This window comes from Arachis ipaensis, chromosome B8 (assembly GCF_059453495.1).
Source record: "Arachis ipaensis isolate K30076 ecotype BB chromosome B8, ASM5945349v1, whole genome shotgun sequence".
Taxonomy (NCBI): Eukaryota; Viridiplantae; Streptophyta; class Magnoliopsida; order Fabales; family Fabaceae; genus Arachis; species Arachis ipaensis.
The window spans coordinates 52,657,783-52,673,699 of record NC_142443.1 but is presented as its reverse complement, the minus strand read 5'-3'; the positions used below and the strand labels follow the sequence as shown (position 1 = coordinate 52,673,699).

At 39.7% G+C, this 15,917-nt stretch overlaps 1 non-coding gene across 1 annotated transcript; it reads right to left on the bottom strand.

The window, feature by feature from the left end:
- Positions 1–1,131: 1,131 nt before the first annotated feature.
- Positions 1,132–1,239, bottom strand: LOC148548100 (small nucleolar RNA R71). Its single transcript, XR_015897089.1, has one exon. It is a non-coding gene; the product is annotated as a small nucleolar RNA R71 (small nucleolar RNA).
- Between the last annotated feature and the right edge of the window lie 14,678 nt (positions 1,240–15,917).

Sequence of the window (15,917 nt, the reverse complement as noted above, 5' to 3'; positions counted from 1 at the left end):
CTCTTCAAAATCAATTTCTTTCCATTTTTTTATTATTTTCGAAAATCCTTGTTATAATTAATGATTTACTTCAAAATTTTCTAGTTGTTACTTGCCTATTAAGAAAGGATCAAAAGTTTTAATTCCAGAATCATATCTTCTAATTTCTTGTTAGTCAAGTAAATCAACTTTAATTTTAAAACTTTCTCTTTTTAGTTTGATTTTCAATCATATCCTCTTAATCACATCTTTTTCAAGATTAACTCTCAATCATATCTTTTGATTTCTAATTTCAAAATCTTTTTCAAAAATCACTTAATTTCTTTCCCAATCTTAATTTTCGAAAGTCTCAATCAAATTTTCAAAATTTCTTTTTATTATTTCAAAATATTCTTAATTTATTTTCGAAAATTCTTCCCCTCTTCTCACATCCTTCTATTTAAGGGAGTAACACTCCTCCTCAAGGTGCAATTCGAACTCTATCCTTCTTTATATGTTCGAATTCTCTTCTATCTACCTCCTCCTTCTATTCTTCTTTTCCTTTGATACTTCAAGGAATCTCTATACTGTGACATAGAGGATTCCCTACTTTCTTGTTCTCTTCTCTTTCATATGAGCAGGAACAAAGATAAAGGCATTCTTGTTCAAGCTGATCCTGAACCTAAAAGGACTTTGAAGATAAAGCTAAGAGAAGCTAAAGCACAATTCTCTCTAGAGGGCCTAACAGAGCTTTTCAAAGAAGAAGAAACCATGGCAGCTGAAAACAACAATGCCAACAATGTAAAGAAGGTGCTTGGTGATTTTACTGCACCTACTCCCGGCTTCTATGGGAGAAGAATCTCAATCCTTGCCATTAGAGCAAACAACTTTGAGCTTAAGCCTCAATTAGTTTCTCTAATGCAACAGAATTACAAGTTTCATGGACTTCCATTGGAAGATCCTCATCAGTTCTTAGCTGAATTCTTGCAAATCTGTGACACTATCAAGACTAATGGGGTTGACCCTGAAGTCTACAGACTTATGCTTTTTCCTTTTGCTGTAAGAGACAGAGCTAGGACATGGTTGGATTCACAACCTAAAGAAAGCCTGAACTCTTGGGAAAATCTAGTCAATGCCTTCTTGGCAAAGTTCTTTCCACCTCAAAAATTGAGCAAGCTTAGAGTGGAAGTCCAAACCTTCAGACAGAAGGAAGGAGAATCCCTCTATGAAGCATGGGAAAGATACAAGCAATTAATCAGAAGATGTCCTTCTGACATGCTTTCTGAATGGAGCATCATAGGAATCTTCTATGATGGTCTGTCTGAACTGTCCAAGATGTCATTGGACAGCTCTGCTGGAAGATCTCTTCATCTGAAGAAGACGCCTGCAGAAGCTCAGGAACTCATCGAAATGGTTGCAAATAACCAATTCATGTACACTTCTGAAAGGAATCCTGTGAATAATGGGACAACTCAGAAGAAGGGAGTTCTTGAGATTGATACTCTGAATGCCATATTAGCTCAGAATAAAATATTGACCTAACAAGTCAATATGATTTCTCAGAGTCTGTCTGGAATGCAAGTAGCAACAGGCAGTACTAAGGAAGCTTCCTCTGAAGAAGAAGCTTATGATCCTGAGAACCCAGCAATGGAAGAGGTGAATTACATGGGAGAACCCTATGGAAACACCTATAATCCTTCATGGAGAAATCATCCAAATCTCTCATGGAAGGATCAACAGAGACCTCAACAAGGTTTCAACAATAATAATGGTGGAAGAAACAGCTTTAGCAATAGCAAGCCTTTTCCATCATCTTCTCAGCAACAGACAGAGAATTCTAAGCAAAGCCACTCTGACTTAGCAACCATTGTCTCTGATCTAATTAAAACCACTCAAAGTTTCATGACTGAAACAAGGTCCTCCATTAGAAATTTGGAGGCACAAGTGGGCCAACTGAGTAAGAAAATTACTGAACTCCCTCCTAGTACTCTCCCAAGCAATACAGAAGAGAATCCAAAGAGAGAGTGCAAGGCCATAAACACGTCTCACATGGCCGAACCTGGAGAGGAGGAAGAGGCAGTGATCTCTACTGAGGAAGACCTCAATGGACTTCCACTGACCTCCATGGAGTTCCCTAATGAGGAACCATGGGAATCTGAGGCTCACACTGAGACCATAGAGATTCCATTGAATTTACTTCTGCCATTCATGAGCTCTGATGAATATTCCTCCCCTGAAGAGGATGAAGATGTTACTGAAGAGCAAGTTGCTAAGTACCTTGGAGCAATCATGAAGCTAAATGCCAGGTTGTTTGGTAATGAGACTTGGGAGGATGAACCTCCATTGCTCATCAAAGAACTGGATGACTTGACTAGGCAGAGATTACCTCTGAAGAGACAAGACCCTGGAAAGTTCTCAATACCTTGTACCATAGGCACCATGACCTTTGAGAAGGCTCTATGTGACCTGGGATCAAGTATAAACCTTATGCCTCTCTCTGTAATGGAGAAGCTAGGGATCATTGAGGTACAAGCTGCAAGAATCTCACTGGAGATGGCAGACAATTCAAAGAAACAGGCTTATGGACTTGTAGAGGATGTCTTGGTAAAGGTTGAAGACCATTACATCCCTGCTGATTTCATAATCTTAGAGACTGGGAAGTGTATGGATAAAACCATCATCCTTGGCAGACCCTTCCGAGCCACAGCAAAAGCTGTGATTGATGTTGACAGAGGAGAATTGATCATTCAAGTGAATGAAGACTCCCTTGTGTTTAAAGCTCAAGGATATCCCTCTGTCACCATAGAGAGGAAGCATGAAGAGCTTCTCTCAATACAGAGTCAAACAGAGCCCCCACAGTCAACCTCTAAGTTTGGTGTTGGGAGGTTCCAACATTGCTCTGAACATCTGTGAGGCTCCATGAGAGCCCACTGTTAAGCTATTGACATTAAAGAAGCGCTTGTTGGGAGGCAACCCAATCTTTAATTATCTATGTTAAATTTCTATTTTCTTTTGTTATTTTATGTTTTCTATAGGTTGATGATCATGTGAAGTCACAAAAACAATTGAAAAAGCAAAAACAAAAGGAAAAACAGAATGAAAAATAGAACACCCTGGAGGAGAAACTTACTGGCGTTTAAATGTCAGTAAGGGTAGCAGAATGAGCGTTAAACGCCCAGTCTGGCACCATTCTGGGCGTTTAACGCCACAAATAGGCACCAGACTGGCGTTTAACGCCAGGAATAGGCAAGAAGCTGGCGTTAAACGCCAGAAATGGGCAACAGCCTGGCGTTTAACGCCAGGATTGGCAGCAAGGGGCGTTTTGCACGCCACATAGTGCAGAGATGAGAAATCCTTGACACCTCAGGATCCGTAGACCCCACAGGATTCCCACCTACCCCACCTCTCTCTCTCTTCTTCACCCATTCACCAATCACCTCAATACCTCTTCCCCAAAAACCCCTCACCTATCAAATCCCACCATTCTCTTCACCACTCACATCCATCCTTCATAAAACCCCACCTACCTCATCATTCAAATTCAAACCACTTTCCCACCCAAACCCACCCATAATGGCCGAACCATACCCCCCTCTCCACTCCTATATAAATCCATCTTCACTCTTTCATTTTCACACAACCTAAACACTACTTCTCCCCCTTGGCCGAAACACAAAGCCCCCTCCATCTCCTCTATTTCTTCTTCTACTACTCTCTTCTTTTTTCTTTTGCTGGAGGACGAGCAACCTTCTAAGTTTGGTGTGGTAAAAGCTAAAGCTTTTTTTTTCTTCCATAATCATTAATGGCACCAAAGGCCGGAGAAACCTCTAGAAAGAAGAAATGGAAGGCAAAAGCTTCCACCTCCGAGTCATGGGAGATGGAGAGATTCCTCTCAAAGGTGCATCAAGACCACTTCTATGAAGTTATGGCCAAGAAGAAGGTGATCCCCGAGGTCTCTTTTAAGCTCAAAAAGGGCGAATATCTGGAGATCCGACATGAGATCTGAAGAAGAGGTTGGGAAGTTCTCACCAACCCCATTCAACAAGTCGGAATCTTAATGGTTCAAGAGTTCTATGCCAATACATTGATCACCAAGAACCATGATCAAAGTGTGAACCCGGATCCTAAGAATTGGCTTACAATGGTCTGGGAAAAATACTTAGATTTTAGTTCGGAAAATGTAAGGCTGGCGTTCAACTTGCCCATGATGCAAGGAGATGCACACCCATACACTAGAAGGGTCAACTTTGATCAAAGGTTGGACCAAGTCCTCATGGACATATGTGAAGAGGGCGCTCAATGGAAGAGAGATTCAAGAGGGAAGCCGGTTCAACTAAGAAGGCATGACCTCAAACCCGTGGCTAGGGGATGGTTGGAGTTCATCCAACGCTCAGTCATTCCTACTAGCAACCGGTCTAAAGTTACTATAGACCGGGCTATCATGATTCATAGCATCATGATTAGAGAGGAAGTAGAAGTTCATGAGGTTATATCCCATGAACTCTACAAGGTGGCGGACAAGTCCTCTACTATGGCAAGGTTAACCTTCCTTCATCTCATTTGTCATCTCTACAATTCAGCTGGAATTGACATAGAGGAAGACATCCTCATTGATGAGGACAAGCCCATCACTAAGAAAAGGATGGAGCAAGTGAGAGAACCTCACCAAGAGCATGAGGAAACTCTTCATCATGAAATCCCTGAGATGCCTCAAGGGATGCATTTTCCTCCACAAAACTATTGGGAGCAAATTAACACCTCCCTAGGAGAATTAAGTTCTAACATGGGACAACTAAGGGTGGAGCACCAAGAGCATTCCATCCTCCTCCATGAAATTAGAGAAGACCAAAGAACCATGAGAGAGGAACAACAAAGGCAAGGGAGAGACATCGAGGAGCTCAAGCACTCCATAAGATCTTCAAGAGGAAGAACAAGCCGCCATCACTAAGGTGGACCCGTTGTTTAATTTCCTTGTTCTTTATTTTCTATTTTTCGAAAATTGTGCTTTATGTTTATTTATGTTTGTGTCTTTATTACATGATCATTAGTGTCTAAGTATCTATGCCTCAAAGCTATGAAAATGAATCCATCACCTTTCTTAAATGAAAAATGTTTTTAATTGAAAAAGAAAAAGAAGTGCATGAATTTTAAATTTTAAAATAGTTTATTTATTTTGATGTGGTGGCAATACAATTATTTTTCTGAATGAATGCTTGAACAGTGCATATTTTTGAATTTGTTGTTTAAAGAATGTTAAAATTGTTGGCTCTTGAAAGAATGATGGGAAAAGGAGAAATGTTATCTGATGATCTGAAAAATCATAAAATTGATTCTTGAAGCAAGAAAAAGCAGTGAAAAGCTTGCAGAAAAAAAAAGAGAGAAAAGAAAAAGAAAGAAAAAGAAAAGCAAGCAGAAAAAGCCAATACCCCTTTAAACCAAAAGGCAAGGGTGATAAAAAAAGGGATCCAAGGCTTTGAGCATCAGTGGATAGGAGGGTCCACAGGAATAAAATCCTGGTCTAAGCGGCTAAACCAAGCTGTCCCTAACCATGTGCTTGTGGCATGAAGGTGTCAAGTGAAAACTTGAGACTGAGCGGTTAAAGTTGTGGTCCAAAAGCAAAAAGAGTGTGCTTAAGAGCTCTGGACACCTCTAATTGGGGACTCTAGCAAAGCTGAGTCACAATCTGAAAAGGTTCACCCAGTTATGTGTCTGTGACATTTATGTATCCGGTGGTAATACTGGAAAACAAAATGATTTGGGTCACGGCCAAGACTCATAAAGTAGCTGTGTTCAAGAATCAACATACTTAACTAGGAGAATCAATAACACTATCTGGATTCTGAGTTCCTATAGAAGCCAATCATTCTGAACTTCAAAGGATAAAGGGGGATGCCAAAACTATTCAGAAGCAAAAAGCTAAAAGCCCCGCTCATCTAATTAATACTGATCTTCATAGATGTTTTTGGAATTCATTGCATATTCTATTATTTTTATCCTATATGATTTTCAGTTGCTTGGGGACAAGCAACAATTTAAGTTTGGTGTTCTGATGAGCGGATAATTTATACGCTTTTTAGCATTATTTTTAGTATGTTTTTAGTATATTTTAGTTAGTTTTTATTATTCTTTTATTAGTTTTTATTTAAAATTCACTTTTCTGGACTTTACTATTAGTTTGTGTGCTTTTCTGTGATTTCAGGTATTTTCTGGCTGAAATTAAGGGACCTGAGCAAAAATCTGATTCAGAGGCTGAAAAAGGACTGTAGATGCTGTTGGATTCTGACCTCCTTACACTCAAAGTGGAATTTCTGGAGCTACACAGGCTCAATTGGCGCGCTCTCAATTGCGTTGGAAAGTAGACATTCTGGGCTTTCCAGCAATATATAATAGTCCATACTTTTCTCAAGATTTGATAGCCCAAACAGGCGTTCCAAGTCAGCTCAAGAATTCTGGCGTTTTTAACTCCAAAACTGGCACAAAAGCTGGAGTTAAACGCCCAAACTGGCACAAAAGCTGGCGTTTAACTCCAAGAAAAGTCTCTACACATGGATGCTTCAATGCTCAGCCCAAGCACACACCAAGTGGGCCCGGAAGAAGATTTCTGCATTAATTACTCATTTCTGTAATCCTAGGCTACTAGTTTTCTATAAATAGAACCTTTTGCTATTGTATTTGGAGATTTTTGAGAAGTCTTATGCTATCTTAGACATGTTTGGGAGGTTGGCCATTCGGCCATGCCTAAACCTTGTTCTTATGTATTTTCAACGGTGGAGTTTCTACACACCATAGATTAAGGTGTGGAGCTCTGCTGTTCTTCATGAATTAATACAAAGTACTATTGTTTTTCTATTCAACTCAAGTCTATTTCTTCTCCAAGATATTCATTCGCACCCAAGAACATGATGAATGTGATGATTATGTGACACTCATCACCATTCTTACCTATGAATGCGTGACTGAAAACCACTTCCGTTCTACATGCAAACAAGCTTGAATGTGTATCTCTTGGGTTTCTAATCTAAGATTGGAACCTTCGTGGTATAGGCTAGAATTATTGGTGGCCATTCCTGAGATCCGGAATGTCTAAACCTTGTCTGTGGTATTCTGTGTAGGATCTGGGAAGGGATGACTGTGACGAGCTTCAAACTCGCGATTGTTGGGCGTGTGACAGACGCAAAAGGATCAATGGATCCTATTCCAACATGATCGAGAACCGACAGATGATTAGCCGTGCGGTGACAGCGTGCATTGAACATTTTCACTGAGAGGACGGGAAGTAGCCATTGACAACGGTGATGCCCAACATAAAGCTTGCCATGAAAAGGAGTATCAATGATTGGAAGAAGGCAATAGGAAAGCAGAGGTTCAAGAGGAACAAAGCATCTTCATACGCTTATTTGAAATTCCAACCAAAGAATTACATAAGTATCTCTATCTTTATTTTATGTTTTATTTATCTTTTAATTATCAATTCTCCATCACCATCTGAATTAGCCTGACTGAGATTTACAAGGTGACCATAGCTTGCTTCAAGCCGACAGTCTCCGTGGGATCGACCCTTACTCACGTAAGGTTTATTACTTGGACGACCCAGTGCACTTGCTGGTTAGTTGTGCGGAATTGTGACAGAGTGTGATTCACATTTGAGAGCTCCAAGTCCTTTGGCACCATTGTTGATGATCACAATTTCGTGCACCACAGAGCATCTCCAAAACCTCAACCTGTTCTCCATTACTGCATAATAAGTATTATTTAATCCATGTTCTTTCACTCATTCCAATTAAATCTGAGAATTATTGATATCCTGACTAAGAGTTACAAGATAACCATAGCTTGCTTCAAGCCGACAATCTCCGTGGGATCGACCCTTACTCACGTAAGGTATTACTTGGACGACCCAGTGCACTTGCTGGTTAGTTGTGCGGAATTGCAAAAGTGTGATTGTGATTTCGTGCACCAAGTTTTTGGCGCCGTTGCCGGGGATTGTTCGAGTTTGGATAACTGACGGTTTATTTTGTTGCTTAGATTAGGAATAATTTATTTTTGTTGGTTTAGAGTCACTAAATTTGAGTCTTTTATTTAAGTTTAGTTTTATATTTTAAGTTTGGTGTCAATTGCATGTTTTTATTTTCCTTCAGTTTTTCGAATTTGCATATTCTTGGTTCCTTCTGGATTTTTAAAATAATTCTAAGTTTGGTGTCTTCTTTGTGTTTTTCTTTGAATTTTCGAAAATTTGTGTTTGGTTTTCTAAAAATTTTTAGTTTGGTGTCCTTTGTGCTTTTATTTACTTAAAAATTCTTCAAAAAAAAATATTTGTTCTTGGTGTTCATCTTGATCTTCAAAGTGTTCTTGGTGTTCATCTTGACATTCAAAGTTTTCCTGTTTGTTCTCTTTGTTTTGATCTAAGATTTCTAAGTTTGGTGTCATTTTGTTATTTTTCTCTTTCCTCATTAAACTCAAAAATATATTTTCTCCTTATTTTAATTGAATTTTTGGATTCTATTTTTAAAAATTTAGATTTCTATCTTAAAATTTTTATTTTATCATATCTTAGTTTATAAAATTTCAAAATTCAAATATGTTTTTTATTAAAAAAATCATATCTTTTTCAAAACCTTATCTTATCTAATCTCAAATTTTAAAATCACACCTTTTTCAAATCTTTTTAATTAATTAATTATTTTAGTTTTCTATTTTCCTTTATTTATTTTTCTAATTTTCGAATTTATATTTAGTTTTGCATTTATTTTACTTTATTTTATTGTCGGTATTTAAACAAAAAAAAAATAACAAAAATATATTTTATTTGCAATCCACGTCGTATCCCTTTCTCCATCATGGACCTAAGTGGAAATGAACACTCCAGAAAGACTCTGGGGTCATATGCTAACCCCACTACTGCTGTATATGGGAGTAGTATCTGCATACCCCCCATAAGAGCTAGCAGTTTTGAGCTAAACCCTCAGCTCATTATCATGGTGCAGCAAAATTGTTAGTATTCTGGTCTTCCACAGGAAGAACCTACTGAGTTTCTGGCACAGTTTTTACAAATTGCTGACACCGTATATGATAAGGATGTAGATAAGGATGTCTACAAGTTAATACTGTTTTCATTTGCTGTAAAGGATCAAGCTAAAAGGTGGTTGAGTAACCAACCCACAGCAAGCATAAGAATATGGAAACAGTTATCAGACAAATTCCGAATCAATTTTTTCCTCCAAAGAGGATGACACAGCTAAGGCTGGACATTCAGGGCTTTAAACAAGAGGATAATGAATCCCTTTATAATGCCTGGGAGAGGTACAGAGGGATGCTAAGAAAATGCCCCTCCGAAATGTTTTCAGAGTGGGTGTAGCTAGACATCTTCTATTACAGGCTTACAGAAAGAGCCCAGATGTCTCTAGACTACTCAGCTGGTGGATCTATACACATGAGAAAGACAATTGAAGAGGCTCAAGAACTCATAGATACGGTTGCTAGAAATCAACATATGTACTCAAGCAGTGAGTCCTCCATAAAAGAAGAGGCTAAGGCAATAACTATTGATCCTAATCCTCAAGAACAAATTGTTGAACTTAATCAGCAATTGCTCCTTATGATAAAACAATTAGCAGAATTTAAAGAGATGCTCCAAGACACTAAAAATGCTAACAAGAATATGGAAGCACAATTGAATCAGACAAGACAGCAGCTATCTAAAAAGATAACAGAAGAATACCAAGCTGTTCAACTAAGGAGCGGGAAGACATTGAATAATTCAGCTCAAAGTAGCAGAAAGCCGAGAAAGGAACAACTGACAGAGGATGACCAAACCACTGTCCAAAATCCCTCTGAGGATAGCAAGAGCCCAGAGATGAATAATTCTGGCGTTCAAACGCCAAAAAAGGGTGGAAAATTGGCGTCAAACGCCCAGTGGATGCCCACTTCTGGCATTCAAACGCCAGAAAAGGGTGGAAAATTGGCGTCAAACGCCCATCCAACCTCTACTCTTGGTGTTTAAATGGCAGTGAGGGATCAAACACCTACAAGTGTTGACTGTAACCCTCCTAAGAAGGCTTCTCAACCTGCTTCTGTAGGAAATAAACCTGCAGCAACAAAGGTTGAGGAATACAAAGCCAAGATACCTTATCCTCAGAAACTCTGCCAAGCGGAACAGGATAAACAATTTGCCCGCTTTGCAGACTACCTCAGGACTCTTGAAATAAAGATCCCGTTTGCAGGGGCACTTGAGCAAATACCTCATATGCTAAGTTCATGAAAGAGATCTTAAGTCATAAGAAGGATTGGAGAGAAACTGAAAACGTTTTCCTAACTGAAGAATGCAGTGCAATCATTCTGAAAAGCTTACCAGAGAAGCTTAAAGATCCCGGAAGCTTTATGATACCATGCACATTAGAGGGTGCTTGTACCAAGATACCTCTATGTGATCTTGGGGCAAGTATCAACCTAATACCTGCATCCACTATCAGAAAGCTTGGCTTGACTGAAGAAGTCAAACCAACCCGAATATGCCTCCAACTTGCTGATGGCTTCATTAAATATCCATCAGACATAATTGAGGACATTATTGTCAAGGTTGGACCATTTGCCTTTCCCACTGACTTTGTAGTGCTGGAAATAGAGGAGCACAAGAATGCAACTCTCATTCTAGGAAGACCTTTCCTAGCAACTGGACAAACTTTTATTGATGTACAAAAAGGGGAAGTGACCCTGAGAGTCAATGAGGATGAGTTCAAGTTAAATGCTGTCAAAGCTATGCAGCATCCATACACATCAAATGACTGCATGAGCACTGTGTTATTGACTCTTTGGTAGAAGAGATCAATATGACTGAGAGTCTCGAATCAGAGCTAGAGGACATCTTTAAAGATGTTCAGCCTGATCTGGAGGAACAAGAGACAACGAAAGAACCTCTGAAAACTCCTCAGGAAGAGGAGAAACCTCCTAAACCCAAGCTCAAACCACTACCACCATTCCTGAAATATGCATTTCTGGGAGAGGGTGACACTTTTGCAGTGATCATAAGCTCTGTTTTAAATCCACAGGAAGAGAAAGCACTAATTCAAGTGCTAAGGACACACAAGACAGCTCTTGGGTGGTCCATAAGTGATCTTAAGTGCATTAGCCCAACAAGATGCATGCACAAGATCCTATTGGAGGATGATGCTAAGCCAGTGGTTCAGCCACAGAGGCGGCTAAACCCATCCATGAAGGAGGTGGTGCAGAAAGAGGTCACTAAGTTACTAGAGGCAGGGATTATTTATCCTATTTCTGATAGCCCCTGGGTGAGCCCTGTCCAAGTTGTCCCCAAGAAGGGAGGCATGACTGTTGTTCATAACGAGAAGAATGAACTGGTTCCTACAAGAACAGTTACAGGGTGACGTATGTGCATTGACTACAGAAGACTCAATACAGCCACCAGAAAGGATCATTTTCCTTTACCATTCATAGACCAAATGCTAGAGAGACTAGCAGGTCATGAATACTACTGCTTTTTGGATGGATATTCAGGTTACAACCAAATTGCAGTGGATCCTCAGGACCAAGAGAAAACAGCATTCACATGTCCATCTGGAGTATTTGCCTACAGAAGGATGCCTTTTGGTCTGTGCAACGCACCTACAACATTTCAGAGGTGCATGCTCTCTATCTTCTCTGATATGGTAGAGAAATTTCTGGAAGTCTTCATGGATGACTTCTCAGTATTTGGAGACTCATTCAGCTCCTGTCTTGACCATCTAGCACTTGTTCTGAAAAGGTACCAAGAGACTAACCTGGTTTTAAACTGGGAAAAATGTCACTTTATGGTGACTGAAGGTATTGTCCTTGGGCACAAAATTTCAAACAAGGAAATAGAGGTAGATCAAGCTAAGGTAGAGGTAATTGAAAAGTTACCACCACCTGCCAATGTTAAGGCAATTAGAAGCTTTTTGGGACACGCATGATTCTACAGGAGGTTTATAAAAGATTTTTCAAAAATCGCAAAAGCTCTGAGTAATCTGTTAGCTGCTGATACACCATTTATCTTTGACATAGAGTGTTTGCAGGCCTTTGAGACTCTGAAGGCTAAGTTAGTCACAACACCTGTCATTTCTGCACCAGACTGGACATTACCATTCGAATTAATGTGTGATGCCAGTGACCATGCTATTGGTGCAGTATTAGGACAGAGGCATAACAAGCTTCTGTACGTCATTTACTATGCCAGCCGTGTTTTAAATGACGCACAGAAAAACTACACAACCACAGAAAAAGAGTTACTTGCAGTGGTTTATGCCATTGACAAGTTTAGATCCTATTTAGTAGGTTCAAAAGTGATTGTGTATACTGACCATGCTACTCTTAAATATCTACTCACAAAGCAGGATTCAAAACCCAGACTCATAAGATGGGTGTTGCTTCCGCAAGAATTTGATATAGAAATAAGAGACAGAAAAGGGACAGAGAACCAGGTACCTGATCACCTGTCCCGGATAGAACCAGTAGCAGGGGCGTCCCTCCCTCCTACTGAGATCTTTGAGACCTTTCTGGATGAGCAACTCTTTGCCATTCAGGAAGCACCATGGTTTACAGACATTGCAAATTATAAAGCTGTGAGGTTTATACCCAAAGAGTACAGTAGGCAGCAAACGAAAAACTAATTTCTGATGCAAAGTACTACTTATGGGATAAACCATATCTCTTTAAGAGATGTGCAGACGAAATGATCCGCAGATGCGTGCCTAGAGAAGAGGCACAGAAGATCCTATGGCATTGCCATGGATCACAGTATGGAGGACATTTCAGAGGTGAGCGAATAGCCACTAAGGTCCTCCAATGTGGCTTCTACTGGCCTACTCTCTATAGAGATGCCCGAGAGTTTGTACGTAACTGTGACAGTTGCCAGAGAGCTGGTAACTTGCCTCATGGTTATGCCATACCTCAACAAGGGATCTTAGAGATTGAGTTGTTTGATGTATGGGGTATTGACTTCATGGGTCCTTTCCCACCATCATACTCAAACACTTACATTCTAGTGGCAGTAGACTACGTATCTAAATGGGTAGAAGCCATTGCCATACCCACTAATGATACTAAGACAGTGCTGAAGTTCCTCCAGAAATATATCTTCAGTAGATTTGGTGTCCCCAGAGTGCTAATCAGTGACGGGGGCACTCATTTCTGCAATAAACAGCTTTACTCTGCTATGGTCCGATATGAAATTAGCCACAAAGTAGCAACTCCATATCATCCACAGACAAATGGGAAGGCTGAAGTCTCTAATAGAGAACTAAAAAGAATCCTGGAATGGACTGTAATTGCCCGTAGAAGGGATTGGGCAAAAAACTTGGATGATGCTCTGTGGGCATACAGAACAGCATTCAAGACTCCTATAGGAACCTCTCCATACCAACTTGTGTATGGCAAGGCCTGTCATCTGCCTGTGGAACTGGAACATAAGGCCTACTGGGCAACCAGGTTCCTAAACTTGGATGCTAAGTTAGCTGGAGAGAAAAGATTGCTCCAACAGAATGAGCTAGACAAATTCAGACTCAATGCTTTTGAAAATGCAAAAATTTATAAGGAAAAAGAAAAAAGGTGGCATGACAAGAAACTATCATCTAGAGTCTTTGAGCCAGGACAGAAGGTTCTACTGTTTAACTCTAGGCTCAGATTATTTCCCGGGAAATTAAAATCCCGGTGGAGGAGACCATATGTGATTACCAGTGTGTCACCATATGGATATGTTGAGTTTCAGGATATTGACTCTGACAAAAAGTTCATTGTTAATGGACAGAGAATCAAACATTATCTTGAAATCAACTTTGAGCAAGAATGCTCAAAACTGATACTAGACTAAAGCTCAGTAAAGGTCCAGCTAAAGACAATAAAGAAGTGCTTGCTGGGAAGCAACCTAGCCATTGGCAAGTTATTTGTTATTTAAATAATATTTATAGTAGTTTGATATATATTTTCTTCAAGGTTAATCATCAAATTGTAGGAATTCACAGAGTTACAGAAGGATTTAGCACAAAAAGCAGAGAAAAGGAGCTCACTGGCAAGAAAACGCCAGTAAGGGGTATTTTGGGTGTTAAACGCCAGAATGGATACCATTCTGGGCGTTTAACGCCAGTAAAGATACCATTTTGGGAATTAAACACTAGAATGGGTACCATTCTGGGCGTTTAACGCCAGAATTGCAGCATCCTGGGCGTTCAGAAAAACGCCCAGTGACAAAAGATTTCTGGCGTTTAACGCCAGCCAGGGTACCTGGCTGGGCGTTAAACGCCCACAATGGCTAATATATGGGCGTTAAACGCCAGAATGGATACCATTCTGGGCGTTTAACGCCAGAAAGACAGGGGGAGAAGATTTTGTTTTCCACTCCAAAATTTTTCAAACTTTCATGTTTTGATTCATAATTTTCTGCATAAACATGTTACAAATTTTCATCATTCACCTTCAATTTTCAAAAATTCAATAATTTTCTAAATTCCTTTTCAATTTTCTTTCAAATCCTTTCCAAATCTTCTTCAAAAACTCAATTATTTTCTCAATTTCTTTCCAAATCTTTTCCAACTCATCATATCATCTTTTAATTCTTAGATACATCAACAAATTTTCAGATTTAACTCCTTTATATCTTTTCCATTTTAAAAATTTAATCTTTTTCGTATCATGATTCTATTTTTTTCACCAATCATATCTTTATATCATATCTTTTTCAATTTTTCGAAATCCCTCCCCTCCACTTATAAATACACATTCGGCCATCCCCATCTCTCCACCATTCGAACTTGGCTCTCCTACTATCTCTCTCATCTCCTTTCTTTTGATTGAGGGCAAGTAAACTTCTAAGTTTGGTGTATTTTTCCGTGATCATCGAGCTAAGACTCATTAAGATCATGGCTCCTAAGGGAAACAAACCAATTCAAGAGGCAAGAAAGAGAACACTCCAAAGAGTCTTTGGAATTAAGAGAGGTTCTTAACCAAAGAACATGCAGACCATTACCACAAAATAATGGGTCTAAGGTCAGTGATCCTGGAAGTTAAATTCGATCTGAAAGAAGATGAATATCCAGAGATCCAAGAGCAGATTCGAAACAAAGGATGGGAAATTCTAGCTAATCCTGAGACAAAGGTGGGAAGAAACATGGTTCAGGAATTCTACTTAAATCTGTGGCTGACAGATAAGTAGAGAATAACTGGAACTGCCTTTCATACCTTTCAAACTATGGTCAGAGGAAGGATTATTTACTTCCATCTGGACAAAATAAGAGAGGTCTTCAAACTGCCTCAACTACAAGATGATCCAGAATCCTTTAATAGAAGAATGGTGAGAGTAGATAAAGGGTTGGACCAAGTTCTAGAGCACATATGCCTCCCTGGAACTAAGTGGATAACCAACTCAAAAGGTGTCCCAAACCAACTCAAGAGAGGAGATCTCAAACCAGTCGCAAGGGGTTGGTTGGACTTCATTGGGCGTTCTATACTACCCACTAGCAACCGCTCTGAGGTCACTGTCAAAAGAGCTGTGATGATTCATTGTATTATGCTGGGAAACGAAGTGGAGATTCATCATTTGATTTCTTGTAAAATTTACACAATTGCAAATAAGAACTCCACTGAAGCCAAATTGGCTTACCGAAGCTTAATCTCTCTGCTGTGTAAAGATGCTGGAGTGAAGATGGGAGTAGATGAATTCATCCCAGTCGAACACCCAATAACCAAGAAGTCAATGGAAGGACAACAAGTGCAAGATAACTCCATTAAAAGGAGGGCGCAGGAGTTCCTCCCAGAAATCCCTCAAATTGACTATTGCACCCGCCTAGAAGCATCTGTCACCAAGCTGTAAGAAGCTATGGAGCAACTTAAGGAAGAACAACAAAATCAAAATAGCATGCTCTGCAAGCTGCTTAAGGAACAGGAAAAGCAGGGGCGCGAGCTACAGGAGCTGAAGCACCAGAAGCTCTCCGTTG